We start from the raw sequence: 15,903 nt of genomic DNA, 5'->3' as shown, positions 1-15,903 counted from the left end.
ATTGATTGGACAAAATCAAAAGGAATGGTTATGAAATAGGATTAAACTATGCACACATGTACTCCCATATGACTCATACAAGTTGGAAAACGTCCACCTGTACAAGGCGTAGTCACTCACCCAGGTTGCTCTGGGTGGAGACGGCTTTTTACGAGCGTTCACACCTCTAATGAAACTAATTAGGCTTTGTGAATTCTCGGAAGAGCGAATGCATTCAAACCACAGAAATAAATATTTGAACACCGTGGGACTCTCACACCTTAGTTTGCACGAATGAAAAAGAGGGAAAAAGTACTTTGAGTAGATCCTCTTGAAGACCAATAAATATAAATACAACAACAGACCAACCACTTAAAAAAAACAACACCACACATTTACTTCTAAAACAATACCATACAAATGGGACCGTTTATACAAGAACAAACAATTTTCCCTGAGTTTTACATTGTATAACATGATAAACTGCAGGTATTTGCACATGTGCAGTGGCCATGCATAGGACTCCAACTACTGTCCATTCTTAGCTGGAAATACAGTATTTTAAACTCGGTCTTCCCCACCACGTAAGAGTTTCTGGAAAACAGAGTCCTCTCTTTGGCACAGAGCTGCAGGGCTGTCAAACTCCACCACCTTCCCAGCATGCATCACCAGCACTCTGTCAGAGTCCATAATTGTATTCAGTCTGCGGGATTAAAGACTGGTTGGGTTTGTATGGCAACAAAATTGTTCTAGAAAGGTGCTTTAACTTAACATGCTACGCTAATTCAAAAGGTAGTCACTACCAGGTTTTCTTTTTTATTTCTATCAACAAACAACAAGACACCCAAAAACTAAATAAATCCTCAAAACTAAATTAATAACCTGAATTTATTAACGTTTCAAAGCAGTGATGAACTCACCATTTTCTATGGAAGCGTCTCTTAAACCAAATCATGCACTTTCTAGTAATGTTAATACTACCTAAAATGCTTACTAGTATGCTTGACTGTTCAGTGCAAAGGTTAACAGAGATAATTATAGTAATTTAAGGAGATTAACAATCATAAAATAGTTGCAAATATACTTTTACAATGTGAAAAGTATCCCCTTGGTTTTATTTAAGAAATGCCTCACAGAACCGTGCACTTTAGAATTGTTTTTTTTTAAAAAGAAAATCAGTTTTGCATCACTATAAAGATAAGTTGGATGAAGGGATTTTTCCCTCTTTATTTTCATTCCATACTCAGTTGAAAATTATTATTTTTTTAAATCTAATATAAATCATATGCAAGTAATCAAGCAATTTGATACCTGTGGGCGATGGTAAGAACAGTTTTATCTTTGAATTTTTCTCTGATAGTTTTCTGCAGAAGCATGTCAGTCTTATGGTCGACACTTGCAGTGGCCTCATCAATGCATAAAATCTATTGAAACAAATAACATTAAGCTCAAAGTTAAGATTCTTTGTTTGACATGGTTTATGTTGAACTTTAATTATACATTAGCCTCTGTAAGTAGAGCACGGGCAAGACACAGCAGCTGCCTCTGGCCCACAGACAGAGACTTTCCCCTCTCTCCAACCTCCGAATCCAGGCCACCTGTAATGGGAGACAGAAAAAAAAAAAAAAAAGAAGAAATTAATATTAAAGACATTTTCTCATGCCCTACATAAACCCTATCACGTAAGACACAACATTCAAAAGTGTTTGACTAACCGATCCTCTGTACTATATCTCCCAGGTAGCATTGCTCAAGGGCATCTAGCAACTGGAAGTCTGGGTGACGGCCACGGGGATCAAGGTTCCCTCGCACTGTGCTGGAGAACAGGAAGGGATCCTGAGGGATGATGGCCAGCTTTGATCTATAGAGGGCAACACAAACATAAATTCTTATTATTTGCAGAGACCATATTAAAAACACAATGAACACATTTTATCTCATAATTCTTTGTTTTAAGAAATATTTGCAGTTCTTCTGCTGTACTAATGATTTTTTTTTTTTTTGACAATGTGAAATATTAAACTCATATGTGAAATGTTTAAAGGTTTTTGGTTTGTAATTTTTAAGTCTCTTATGTGGACCAAGGCTGCACTTATTTGATCAAAAATACAGTAAAAACTGTAATATTCAGAAATACAGTTTATTTATTTATTTTTTATATATTTTAAAATTTAATTTATTCCTGTGATAGCAAAGCTGAATTTTCAGCATCATTACTCCAGGCTTCAAATCATTCTAATATGGTGCTCAAGAAATATTTCTTATTATCAATATTGAAAACAGTTGTGCTGCACCTGCTTAATATTTTTGTGGAAACTGTGATAATTTGTTTAGGATTCTATAAGAAATAGAAAGTTCAATACAACGGTATTTATTTGTAATAGATATCTTCTGTAACATTATAAATGTCTTTACCATCACTTGAAAAATTTAATGCATCCTTGCTGAATAATAATAATAATTTAAAAAAGAAAAATCACATTGATCTTACTGAAAAAAACCATCAAACATTGGTGACTTAACACTTACCGCAGGTTACTAAGTCTGACCGAGCTGATATCGACTCCATCCAGCAGGATTTGACCCTGGTTTAGCTCCACCATACGGAATAGAGCGAGGAACAATGAGGATTTCCCCGAGCCTGTACGTCCTACAATGCCCACCCTCTCACCAGGTAATACCTCCAGGCTGACCCCGTCAAGAGCGTTAGGCAAGCCTGGCCGGTATGACAATACAGCACCCACAAACACAACCCGGCCCTTTTCAGGCCACGATTCTAGAACCTGCAGATGTAAAGTTTAGTGTTACACTTTAATGACTTTGCTATAGAAGGATCCATTGGTGAGCAAGTGATGTAATGCTACATTTCGTCAAATCTGTTCTAAAGAAGAAACAAACTCATCTACAGTTACATCTAAAAAAATTTGAATATCGTGAAAAACACTTTTTTTGTAACATTTCAAAAAGTGAAACTTTCATATATATTTTACATTCATAACATGTAAAGTAAGACATTTCAAACGTTTTTTTGTTTTAATTTTGATGATTAGAGCTTACAGCTCATGAAAGTCAGTATCTCAATATATTAGAATATTTATATTTGAGTTTCATTAAACGACCATCTCTACAGTATAAATTCAGGGTATCTCTTGTTCTTTGAAACCACAATAATGGAGAAGACTGCTGACTTGGCAATGATCCAGAAGACGAACATTGACGCCCTCCACAAAGAGGGTAAGTCACAGAGGGTCATTACTGAAAGGGGTGGCTGTTCACAGAGTGCTGTATCAAAGTATATTAAATGCAAAGTTGACTGGAAGGTGCACAAGCAACAGGGATGACTGCAAGCTTGAGAATACTGTCAAGCAAAGCTGATTCAGACACTTGTGAGAGCTTCACAAGGAGTGGACTGAAGCTGGAGTCAGTGCATCAAGAGTCACCACGCTCAGACGTCTTCAGGAAAAGAGCTACCAAGCCACTTCTGAACCAGAGATAACGTCAGAAGCATCTTACCTGTGGAGAAAAAGAACTGGACTGTTGCTCAGTGGTCCAAAGTCCTCTTTTCAGATAATTTAAAATTTTGCATTTCATTTGGAAATCAAGGCCTGGAGTCTGGAGGAAGAGTGGAGAGGCACAGAATCCAAGCTGCTTGAAGTCCAGTGTGAAGTTTCCACAGTCAGTGATGATTTGGGGTACCGTGACGTCTGCTGGTGTTGGTCTATTGTGTTTTATCAAGTCCAAAGTCAATGCAGCCGTCTACCAGGAGATCTTGGAGCACTTTATGCTTCCATCTGCTGACAAGCTTTATGGAAATGCTGAATTGCTTTTCCAGCACTTTTCCAGACTTTTCCAGACCTGCCCACACTGCCAAAACCACTTCCAAGTACTTTGCTGACCATGGTATTACTGTGCTTGATTGACCAGCCAACACGCCTGACCTGAACCTCATGTGGAATCTATGGGACATTTTCAAGAGAAAGATGCAAAACAGTCGATCCAACAATCCAGACGAGCTGAAGGCTCAATAGTGCCTCAGCAGAGCCACAGGCTGATCGCTTCCATGCTACACCTCACTGATGCTGGAGTTTGTGCTTAAGCAGCCCTGACAAAGTATTGAGTGCATTAATGAACATACTTTAAAGAACTTGAACTTTTCTGCTTTGCAAATCCTTTTTTTGATTGATCTTAGGAAATATTCTAATATTTAGAGATACTGGATTTTGACTTTCATGAGCAGTAAGCTCTATTCATCAAAATAAAAACAAAAAAACTTTTGAAATGTCTTACTTTACATGTAATGATTTTAAAATATATATGAAAGTTTCACTTTTTGAAATAAGTTGCAAAAAACACATTGTTTGAGATGTACCTGTATATCTTGGATGGCCTGAGGGTAAGTAAATTTTCAGCAAATTAAAAATTTTGTCTGAGCTACTCCTTTAAAATATGCTACCAAAAATGGTTGTGAAACTCTGTTTAATCACACTTGGTCCCGATTCAGTTTTTGGGGCAAATATATCACTCCTCTAACCTCGGTTCTGGCTTCTTGAGGCTACTGCGGGATTTTGGTGGAATACTCCTCTGTACGCTCTATGCTCACCAACTGCATCTCTGTCTGCGTAAAGCTGAAAATCAGGCCTGACAGCAGATTGATGATGGACAGTGTATAGGACAGAGACAGACCTACCAGCCCTGACAGAACAGAGAACAGATTTTAGCACAATTTTAGCACAAACTTTTAGACCATTTTGAAAGTTGACCATGGCTGTTTAACACGAAGCTAAAGATTCTGGTAAAGAGCACCTGCTAAATGCCTTAAATGTGAATTTACACTAATCTCATTAAGAGGCTAACCTGGGTCGATGGATTTGAGCTGATGCTGGATCACAGCGATCAAACTGATGCTGGTTACTACAGTGACACCGATCATCTGCAGCCGAATGTCCAGCCACTGCATGGCAGCATTACTGTTAAAGAGACAGCGCTGATTCTGTTCTAGACGCCTCTCATTCTCCTCCTCAAATCTGCTCTCAAACACACAAATATACAGTTTTATACAGCATTGCAATCACTGTCAGGCAATTATCAAACGGCAGGTTCCATTCAACATTTATCTCAGTGTCATCAAGTAGATGTTAATAAGTATTGAGGGAACTCGTTACACAATAACAACACTGAGTTTGTGTGTTTTTTTTAATCACGTTATTTAAAATTATTTAAATTATTAAAGTTATTTAAAACAATAAACAAACAATATTTGTATTGTAAAGGGGTGAACCTCACTATCAGTAAAAAGTAAATTGAGAAAAGACAGCATAGTACAGAGGAAATTTGTATATATATAAAAAAAAGCTTATTACAGCAATTTTTCTCTAAATGCAAAAAATAAAAATAAGAATCACATTACTGTAATAATATTTTTTTTGTTATACAGAAAAATCCTGTATGAACATAACATTATTTTACAAAAAAAAATTAATAAGTTCAATTAGTAGCATTTGCTGCACTGATTTTAATTCATGCTGATAAAAAGAATCATTACCAAATCAATCATTAATAACAGTCAGAAAAAATTATGTCACAATGCAACAAAAAAACCTTTATGCAAAAACTATTTACACTTAACTTTTTATTTTACTGTGAAATATGACCCAGACATTTCTTTAAAGCAAACATCAATGCAAATGAAATGTTTGAGTACAATAGTACAGCTAGTTTTCAAACCTGGTAGTGTGTCCACTGGCCCGCACTGTAGACAGGCCGCTGAGCGTTTCTGAGAAGTGTGAATAAACTGGAGAAAGCGTGAGGCTACACAGACGTTTCAGCTCACGGGATGAGTGGCGATAAAAACACTGAGTTTGGTAGTAGAGGACCCCCAGAGGAAGTAAAGGAAGCAGTACCCATGGCAGCCCATAGCTCATGACAAGCAGCATCCCGAGCAGCCCAAACACATTGGCCAGGAGAATGTTTAAGACAAAGGGGAGAGAGTCGTCCACACTGTAAATATCCGAGGAGAAACGATTCAGGATGCGACCCAAGGGTGTAGTGTCAAAAAACGTCATAGTGGCCTAGAATGGAAGAAGCATATGAATAATGTACTTTATATTAAAGTTTTATGTGCTTACACAACATCAAAAGAAGTGACATCTACATCTTTTTTTTTCAGTTTAGCAATGACTTTAATGCATCTTGGCTGAAGGTGATGAAAACAGTGCTGTGGTTCATTACCTTTAGCACACTGGACAGCAGTCTCTTATGAATGACAGTCGCAGCACAGATTGCTCCATAAGCAAAGAGAAAGGCTCGAGCAGCTGTAAAGACGGTGTTTGCTGCTGCCAGAGATCCATACACGGTCATGTAAAACTTCAGCTCAGAGCTCACATTCCCCGAAGTCTCTGAACCAGGTGCGTGAAACCTGATAAGAGTGATGGAGAATATGGAGATAATCTAATCAACACAAGCTGAATGAGCTGCAACTGCGGCACAAGACAGAAACAAAATATCAGCAAATTTCTGCATAATATCTACCTAAAAGAGAATGTTACAAGGCATTAAGTAAGATTTTTGCCATAGATATAAATGAGGTATCCAGACTCTATTTTCATGTCAAATAAAAGCAGTATTTTAGAAGGAAGAAAAACATGAAATCTAATGCTATGGAAAACACAGTGCTGCTGGAAAGTTTGTGAGCCCTTTAGAATTTTCTATATTTCTGCTTAAATATGACCCAAAACATAATCAGACAAATAGACAAAGAGAACCCAATCAAACAAAAATATTTTCTTTGTCATTTATTTATTCAGGAAAATGAAGACCAGATACTAAAAGCAAAGATTCACATACTTTTGCAATGCACAGATATGTAACACTGGATAATTTTTCTCAATAAATAAAATGACAAACAAAATATTTTTCTCTGACTTGATTGATTCGGTTCTCTTTGTCTACTTTCAGGACTTATATGAAAATCTTGATGATGTTTTGGGTCATATTTATGCAGAAATATGGAAAATTCTAAATGGTTCACAAACTTTCAAGCAGCACGGTATATAAAATGTTCTGCCCATTTAAAGGTGAAAATGATTTTAACTATTTTTCTGTTAATCTATAGTTCATACTTTATAGTCATACTAGTTCATACTGTATATTATAAGATCTTTCTAAAGAAATGAACACTTTAATTCAGCATGAATGCATTAAATTGATGAAAAGTGACGGTAAAGATATTACAATAATGTCTGCTTCAAATAAATGCTGTTCTTTTGAACTCCCTATTCATCGAAGAATCCAGGAAAAAATTTAAAAATGTATCATGGTTTCCATAAAGATATTAAACTGTTTTAACATTGATAATAATCAGAAATGTTTCTTGAGCCGCTAATCAGCATATTAGAATGATTTCTGAAGGATCATGTGACACCGAAGACTGGATTAATGATGCTGAAAATTCAGCTTTGATTACAACAATTACATTTTAAAATAAATTAACAGTTTTTAAACTGTAATAATATTTCACAATATTATTATTTTTATTGTATTATTGATCAACTAAATGTAGCCTTATGCTCTTTAAAAAAAAACTCTTAAACGGTAGTGTAATAATAGAAAAATGAATCATTAAATGATTTCATTACATGATTAAAATCATTTAATGAAACTTCTAACTCACAAAAGTCTCTCAGGAGAGAGAAAGGTCAGCATTAAGAGTGGATCAGCTGACAGTGACACCAGCTCAGTCGTATTGTCCTTCAAATGGGAAATCCAATGAGAAAGCCACCAGTCGGACACATTTTTGGAGGCTGTGCAGAACAAATCCAAGTAGTTATTGTAGTGCCGTTGTGATATTTTATAATACATACAGTTCTTAATACCTTGCATTAGCAAAAGGGAGAGCAGAACAGCCACAGCTATGCATCCACCCACTGCCCTCCAATAGGAGCGGTACACAGCCCAGGACAGCTTGCTCATTTGCTTCTGCTCCTCCCCAAACATCTTCAGCTCTGCCTCTAGCTCCGGCTCATTGGTCTCCTCTTCCTCTCGGCCTATAGCATCTGAGAAAGAAGGTTTATTTGCATACGTTCGCGGACATGGTTCACTCATTCATTTGAAAAGCATCCATACCTTTCTCCTTAGCATTGCTGTTGTTCTTGCAGTCTTTAGGGGCTTTTACCATAGAAAGAACTTCGTTTGGCATCCCTTTACCAAAAAAAAAAAAAAGCAGAGATTTATTAGAAATAGCAATCAATGCATCAGTAAACTCACAAAGTTTCTATTTAAAGAGCCAAGAGGGCATGCTTTGTGAAAGCTAGTACCCGTTTTAAAATCATCCCATTGTCCATCAGCACCACTACATCTGCTCCACAAACTCTATCCGATGAGTACAAAGAATTCTGGTCTTGTTCTTAAGGATCCCCAAGATGCATTTCTCCATGAGGTGGTGGGCAACATCAGCATCCACAGCTGCTAAGGGATCATCTAGCAAGTAGATTTCTTTATCCTGAAATATGAGAGAATGTACCATAAATACACACATATGTCTGCCCAAACCTGTATGAGCTCTCTGTCTGAGCATCAAAAAACCTAGTACCATATAAACAGCCCGGGCCAAAGCGAGGCGGCTTTTCTGTCCTCCGCTCAGAGTGACACCTTTCTCTCCAACCTCCGTCTGATCGCCACCAGGCAAGATCTGAACAAAATAATACGACTGAGTGTCAGTTACAGCTTTTACACAAGGAATGCAAGGGAAAACCTGCATGCAAGGATAGCTAGATATACACCTACATTTAGGTCATCAGCAAGGGCACAGGCCTCAATCACAGCTTGATAAAACGTGCTGTCAAAGTCCCTGCCAAAAAGAATGTTGTCCTGTACTGTTGCATGCTGGATCCACGGCTCTTGAACAGCCAGTCCTAATCCCTGCTCTCTTCCTCGAACAAATACTTCCCCTCCACTCCTACGTGAGACAAAACCACAAAATCACGAAGAATGTGAAGTATGTACAGCTTTAAAGGCAAAGTGCATCATTTCTGTTGCACTTGCGGCAAAAATAAAACTGTAAAATATTAAAATTATCAATATATATAAATATCTAAAAATCTGAAAAAACACCACCATTCAAATGTTCGTTTCTTAGTTTGTTTTTTAAAAGAATCTGATACTTTTACTCCGCAAGGACACATTAAATTGATCAAACGTGACAGTAAAGAAATGTATACGACTTCTAATTCAAATAAATTCTGTTCTTTTGAACTTTCTATTCATCAAAGAATCCTGAAAAAATGCATCACTGTTTCCAAATAAATGTTAAGCAGTACAGCTGTTTTCAACATTAATAAGAAGAAGAAATGTTACTATAGTTAAACACTATAGTTAATAAAGATATTTTATATACAAGCTATAGTGTGCAGGATGCTTTTTCTTTTTTTCCTACTGGATTGTCTTTTTTGATCCTATGCAACCACACATCAGTGTACATGACCCTTGCACTAGTTTTCCTTAAAAAAAATGTAATCTAACAGACCCTACATTTTAGAATGTTAATGTATATACTTTTCCTTTAAAGAGTAACTTTATACATGTATTATAAATAAGTACCTGGTAAGCTCTCCTGTTATGGCAGCCAACCGGGAACTTTTCCCACAACCAACCTTTCCCACCACAGCCACCAGAGAGCCCTAGAACCAAAAATCAGAAACATTTACAAACCTATACACTTTTTTTCATTATTCAAACTGATGACAAAATATTTGAAGACATACTTTGAAAGGAGACAAATATATTTATGTTAATCATGGTGAAACAACTAATCTTCTGATGGTCCACTTAAGCACAAATGTATGGCATATTGCTCTTGCTGGAGCACGTACCCTTTTAATGCTGAGATTGATTGCATGCAGATAGAAGCTGCGTGGTGGCGACCCATCCTCTGTCTTGTCATCGGGTACACTGACAGAATCATGTTCCTCTGAGTGCTTCCAGGAAAAACTCGCCTGGTTCATTTCAACAGCAGACAGAGGGTCCTCAGGACACACTGCAGAAAAATGATATAAAATGCACTAACTAAATGCAATAATCAATGTTTTATGCAGATTATTAATTGAATGAATTTGCCATGCATAAAGACGCAGCAGTCATATAAGAGTTTAATTTACCATTAGATGAATTTCATAACTGTGTTTAAGTGACAAGTAATAAGACAACAAACAAAAGCACTCAAATCTTGTAAAAAAAAGAAAAAAAGAATGAAAACTCTTCAAAAAAAAAATCCAAGATGTAGATCCGTTTGTTTCCGATTTGGGGAAATTTAGAAATTTCATCATTGTCTAATAAATGGATCCTCTATAGTGAATGGGTGCCATCAGAATGAGAGTTTTTCTTTTAAAGGGGTCATATGATGCGATTTCAAGTTTTCCTTTCTCTTTGGAGTGTTACAAGCTGATTGTGCATAGATGAGATCCCTAAAGTTGCAAAGACTAAAGTCTCAAACCCAACGAGATATTCTTTATAAAAGTTTAGACTCTAAACTTTTATAAATGCCACGCCCTCCTAAAACGGCTCATTCAAACACGCCCCCACATGTCTACGTCACGATGTGGAAATATTTGCATAATGCCGCCAAAATGTTCACGCAAAGAAAGAAGGCGTGGTTTCAGTAACCGCAGTAGTGTTGATGCAGTCATGTCAGGGAGACGCTGTGTGTTTCTAGGCGAAAAACAAAAGCACTTTATTTGGCCTTCCGAAAGTAGATGCATTTAGGAATCATTGGTTAAGATTTGTTTACAACACAACAGCACAACCCAAACGTTCGAATTTGTGCAACGCATTTTATGGACGACAGTCCATAAAAGAAAAAAAAAGGGTCAATTCTGAATTGCTATGACAATCTGGCGCTTCTGAATCAGTGACTGTAAGTATGTTTTGTTATTAGTTCAAGTATTTGCTATTGACTGTTCAAATGTGGAGTTTTGCGCGTAACGCGTCATGTGTGTGTATGTGTGTGTGTGTGTGAGTGTGTGTGTGTGAGGGGAACAGGGTCACATCACAGCGGAGTGTACAGCCCGTCAGAAATAGTCTTAACCACGGCTTGTGTACTGCAAATACATAGGAGCATCATCACTGTCTGTTGCGACTCTGTTCCCCTTTCAGGCTTGAACTGATAAAACTAACTTGAAAGCTGAAGCTTGCGATTATGGAAAGGGGTGTTACATTTCCGACGCGTACTTGCTCACATGTGGCAAAGCTCACACACAGCTTTTTGCTTCACAAGATGTTAATTGATGAACTGGAGTGGTGTGGATTATTGTGATGTTTTTAGCAACTGTTTTGACTTTCATTCTGATGGCACCCATTCACGGCAGAGCATTAGTGAGCAAGTGTTGTAATGCTTAATTCCTCCAAAGACCAGCTCATCTACATCTACATCAAGTAAATTTTCAGCAAATGTTCATTTTTGTGTGAAATATTCCTTTGGTATGGACTAGTTTTAACCTTACAGAAACAAGTCAGGTACCTTGAGTGTAATAGATGGTGAGGTCCTGATCCTGTAATGTAAGGAAGCGCTGAATACGGTCCAAAGACACTTTGGCTTCTAGGGTTCCATTCAGCACCCAGGGGAAGGCATTGAGAGGCAGAATGAGCATCCCCACCAGAGCCAGAGTACTGAACACCTGCCAAACAAAACATAAAATGCAGGGAAGGTTTAGAGCAATATTTAGCAATTCAAAACTATTTGAAAATATTTTCACACAGAGTGAACTCGGAGGTTCCCTTGATTTAACCTGGAATATTCATTTAAAGTGACCTACACACCTTTGCAGCGGTGAGATTGTTTCCCAGCAAGACGTATGTGACGAAGGTGAGAATAGAGATGACCACGGGCAGAGAAGTCCAGGTGTACACACACACAGCATCCAGGTACTTCAGAAGTTTCAGGTGATGTACTTCTTTTTTTCGGGCCTCCGCAATCTTTTGAGAGAAGTGTTTCTCCCAATTATAATACTTCAAGACCCGAATCCCAAAGAGGTTTGACCCGAATCGCCGTCATTAGCTTAAGACAAAAAGATATCAGATATTTAATTACCCAGAAGCTACACTACTGTTCAAAAGTTTGGGGTCGATAATGCTTTTGAAAGGAAAATATTATTTGATTAAAATTACAGTAAAACCATTTAATATTTCATTATTTCATAACAATAACAACATTAACTAATCGAAACAAAAATGCTCTGTATTTTAATATATTTTAAAAACAAAATGTTATTTATTTTTGTGCTGTCATTACCATCATTACCCCAATTTTCAGTGTCACATTATCCTTCAGAAATCATTCTAATATGCTGATTTTGTGCTCAAGAAATATTTCGTATCATCACTGTTGAAAACAGTTGTGCTGCATAATATTTCTGTAGAAACCATGATATATATATATTTTTTTTTAGATTAATAAAGTTCTAAAGAACAGCAATTGAAATAGGAATCTTCTGTAACATTATAAACATATTTACTGCCAATTCTGATCAATTTCCTTACTGAATAAATGTATTAATTACATTACAGACCATAACACAGACAAGGCTTAAGCCTAGTTCTAGACTAAAATATAAGTCTGAACTGTTTCAACTGAAATAAACTTGCACTTGACTGACTATCAAATATATCAGCGCCTTTGTTTTGTCTCAAGATGCACCCCAGAAATTTTTTTTTTTTTTTCTAAGCATGTTTAGAAAAATGACTTAAATGGCCTAATCCTAAACCCTGTCTGTGAAACCGGGCCTAAATGTTTTAAACAGCAGTGTATTTACTTAAAGCCAAATTAAATGATTTATTAACAACATTACAGATCATGGAATTAACATATGCAAAGCATTCACACCTTCACTCTTCCATCCTTGTGTAGCAGCATATGTTTATTGTTTTCCAGAATTCGGGATGCCAGGACTTTATTCAAAGGCACGAGCAGCACGGCCACGCCCACTCCACCCAAAAAAGCCACACCCACCTGTAGGTAAAAGCAGGTAAAGTGCGAGGACAAACTGGAAGGGAAGACTCCAAACCTCATGGAAGCTGTTGAAGAAATTCACCACCCGGTCCGTGTCGGTGCTCATGAAGTTGACCACCTTGCCCATGTTGAAGCGAGCCAGAGCGGACGCGCTGACTTTTAGGGCCTTGCTGTAGATGGTGGAAATCACAGCAGCCCGGGCCTCCAGCGCAACCTTTGATACTTCATAAACAAAGACGTTCCTCAGCACAGCAGCAAGAAAGGTACTAGCAAAGAGCCCCACGGCAAACCACACACCCTTGCTCAGTGGCGCCCCCTCTGTCTCCATGAAACCCACTAATCCACCGAGAAGCAAGGGTCCTGCAAAGGCTAGCATGCTTGCTACTAACTTCAACACACCTAGAAGGTAGTAGCGCAGACCAAAGGCCTTGTGCAACACCTGCAGGGGCTTGACATCACGTTGTGCACCACCTTCACACATCCTCTCCGGCATAGCTTCGCTACAATTATTGTCCTACACCTACAGGTTTCCTCTCAGAAGCCGATCCGGTCTCTCAGGTCTCTCCAGACCTCTCGGATGGAGGCATTTCTGCCAGCACTGGTAGAACCGGAGAGTGACTGCTTTGGTACGTAGCCGATGTGGCAGCTGGAAGACGTCACATGGTTTCTCCAGCTCTCCACGTTTACCTCGTCTGAGCAAAGGGTTCAGCCAGAGGTAGAGGAGTCTGGACAGCCAGCTGCATCCATCCTCGGCTACAGTCACCCCTCCATCGGGCTCAAAGGAGACAATTAACGGAGCTACGTCTTCTGCATTACAGGACAGAAGGTCTCTTTGCATTCTGTAACAGGGAAAGATATAACCCAGCAGGTAAACCAGCACCAGAGCAGCCCTGGTTACCGTCAGAGCTAGACGGACAACCTGCAATGGCTGTGAGACTCCTAGGTGATTGATTTCTTGAACGTAAGCGGTGAGGATAAAAGATAAGATTAGGGATGGAGAGAATAAGCAGCACAGGAAGCAAAGCAGGACCTCGAGTTCTTCTGTACATTGATCTTTGTAATGCCAAAACAGCCCCAAAATGAATCAACCAGGCCAGTACACCACATCCATCGGCTAAGGCATCCAGATATAAGCCTGGGGCCTGGAGCTCAAAAACCAGGATCAAGTCTCCAATAAACAAGAGAGCCATCAGCAAGGTCGATGCGGCCCTGAAGCCCCAGTCAATGGGAAGGGAGGATACAATATGGGTAAGTCTGTGGGTAACAAAACAAGGATTATTAAAAAAGATAATTTGAACATGTGTTATGGTATCATGAACATAATGAAATTCAACATGATATGCAACCCCTTTAAAAATCAATTTCTAACCATTGAGTGGATCATGAATTCAAAATGGTCAATTGTTTATTGTCAATAATGTAGTGATGCATGAAGCACAGCTCACTGTCAAAACAATCAGCTTTTGGTCATCACAGCGAATCCGTATAACCAACTTGAACCCATAAAAAAATCCCAATTGCATGGATTCCCACCAAAATTAATATTTAACCCATGAAAAATCATTGAACAGTCATTATGACCATACATAAAGATTTTAACATATACAATATCATTCAAAAGTGTGAGGTAAAATGTACATTTTCTTTTTGAAGGAAATGTTCACCAAGGCTACATTTATTTGATCAAAAATACAGTAAAAACAGTTTTCTATTGTAATATATTTTAAAATACAATTTATTTGGGTGACGCAATGCGAAATTTTAGTCTTTAGTGTCACACGATCCTTCAGAAATCATTCTAATATGCTGATTTGCGGCTCAGGATTCACTTCTCATTATTATCAATGTTGAAAAATGCTTTGATGAATAGAATGTTCAAAAGAACAACATTTATTGGAAATAGATCCTATAATGTTACATGTGTTGTGTTACATGATGGGTTTACTGTCACTTATGATCAAATTAATTCATCCTTTCTGAGTAAAAGTATGAATTTCTTTAAAAAAAATAAAAATAAAAAATAATAATAATAATAATAATAATAATAATATTATATATATATATATATATATATATATATATATATATATATATGGAATTGTATTTCAGTACATGGTTTTTAGTGGACTTCATATAATAGCTTTACACTCACCTGGGCACACTAATGTAACAGGCACTAGTGATAGCGATAGCAGCATGTGACAATTGTTTTGATATAAATTAGCAGAAGCTGGTTGATACAGGGACTGATGGTGCCATTCTTCCACACTGGAAAGGGATTGTCCACATTAGTGTGCCAGAGCTCTGATATGAGCTGCTCCAAACACATCTGTACTTCCCCCCATGGTCTTCAGAAGACCCCTGAGGCATGAAATACGGTCCTGGGAGGAACGAAAACAGGTTTGGATGTCAAACAAATAATGGGCCTAGTGAGCAGCCTACCTATACAGCACTTTGAGGGAACATAAGTGTTGCCCAGGTAGGCAGTTCCCCAGGTTTTAAGACGCAGCCAAAGTCTTTTAATTATTCTGTGCAGACGTCAACTCGTTTAACTCTCTTTAGTTGCTAGATAATTTTGCAACCTTATACTTGGTAGGAAGTTTTTGTTAACGTTTATGGTGCAAAATATCGCGATTTCTGCTTCTTACCTGTGATTTACCGGAAATGTAGTTACTCTCCAGGCATCTTTCACGCCAGCGAGGAGCGTGAAGCCAATAGGTGCGTTCGACTTGAAGCACGGCTACAGACGGTGGTCAACGAGAGTAGCCGCTTGCAGTCAGGGGCGGAGTTGAAAACGGTGTCGTCAAGTCGGACACTTCGAGGCTCTCGTAGTTTGCTGCATCTACCTCAGTCATGGCAGATCACGTGGCGTTTGCTTGCTTTATTGCAGACGAACTGGAAGCTATAGAAATGCCGTTATTGTTGTA

At 38.0% G+C, this 15,903-nt stretch overlaps 1 pseudogene across 1 annotated transcript; it reads right to left on the bottom strand.

The window, feature by feature from the left end:
- Window positions 1-540: 540 nt before the first annotated feature.
- LOC306854798 (ATP-binding cassette sub-family C member 10-like) lies at window positions 541-15,647 on the bottom strand (annotated as a pseudogene). Its single transcript has 24 exons — window positions 15,625-15,647; window positions 15,202-15,357; window positions 15,129-15,152; window positions 12,851-14,230; window positions 11,788-12,025; window positions 11,489-11,645; window positions 9,846-10,009; window positions 9,574-9,653; window positions 8,761-8,932; window positions 8,567-8,665; window positions 8,292-8,476; window positions 8,242-8,248; window positions 8,101-8,175; window positions 7,851-8,030; window positions 7,649-7,778; window positions 6,208-6,394; window positions 5,704-6,047; window positions 4,834-5,003; window positions 4,511-4,671; window positions 2,509-2,762; window positions 1,695-1,840; window positions 1,480-1,577; window positions 1,291-1,403; window positions 541-682 (listed from the first exon to the last, which is right to left on the bottom strand). The product of its transcript is annotated as an ATP-binding cassette sub-family C member 10-like (transcript).
- Window positions 15,648-15,903: the final 256 nt, after the last annotated feature.

This window comes from Barbus barbus (assembly GCF_936440315.1).
Source record: "Barbus barbus genome assembly, chromosome: 35".
Taxonomy (NCBI): Eukaryota; Metazoa; Chordata; class Actinopteri; order Cypriniformes; family Cyprinidae; genus Barbus; species Barbus barbus.
The sequence above is the reverse complement of the archived record's forward strand: the minus strand, read 5'-3'. Positions and strand labels throughout refer to the sequence as shown.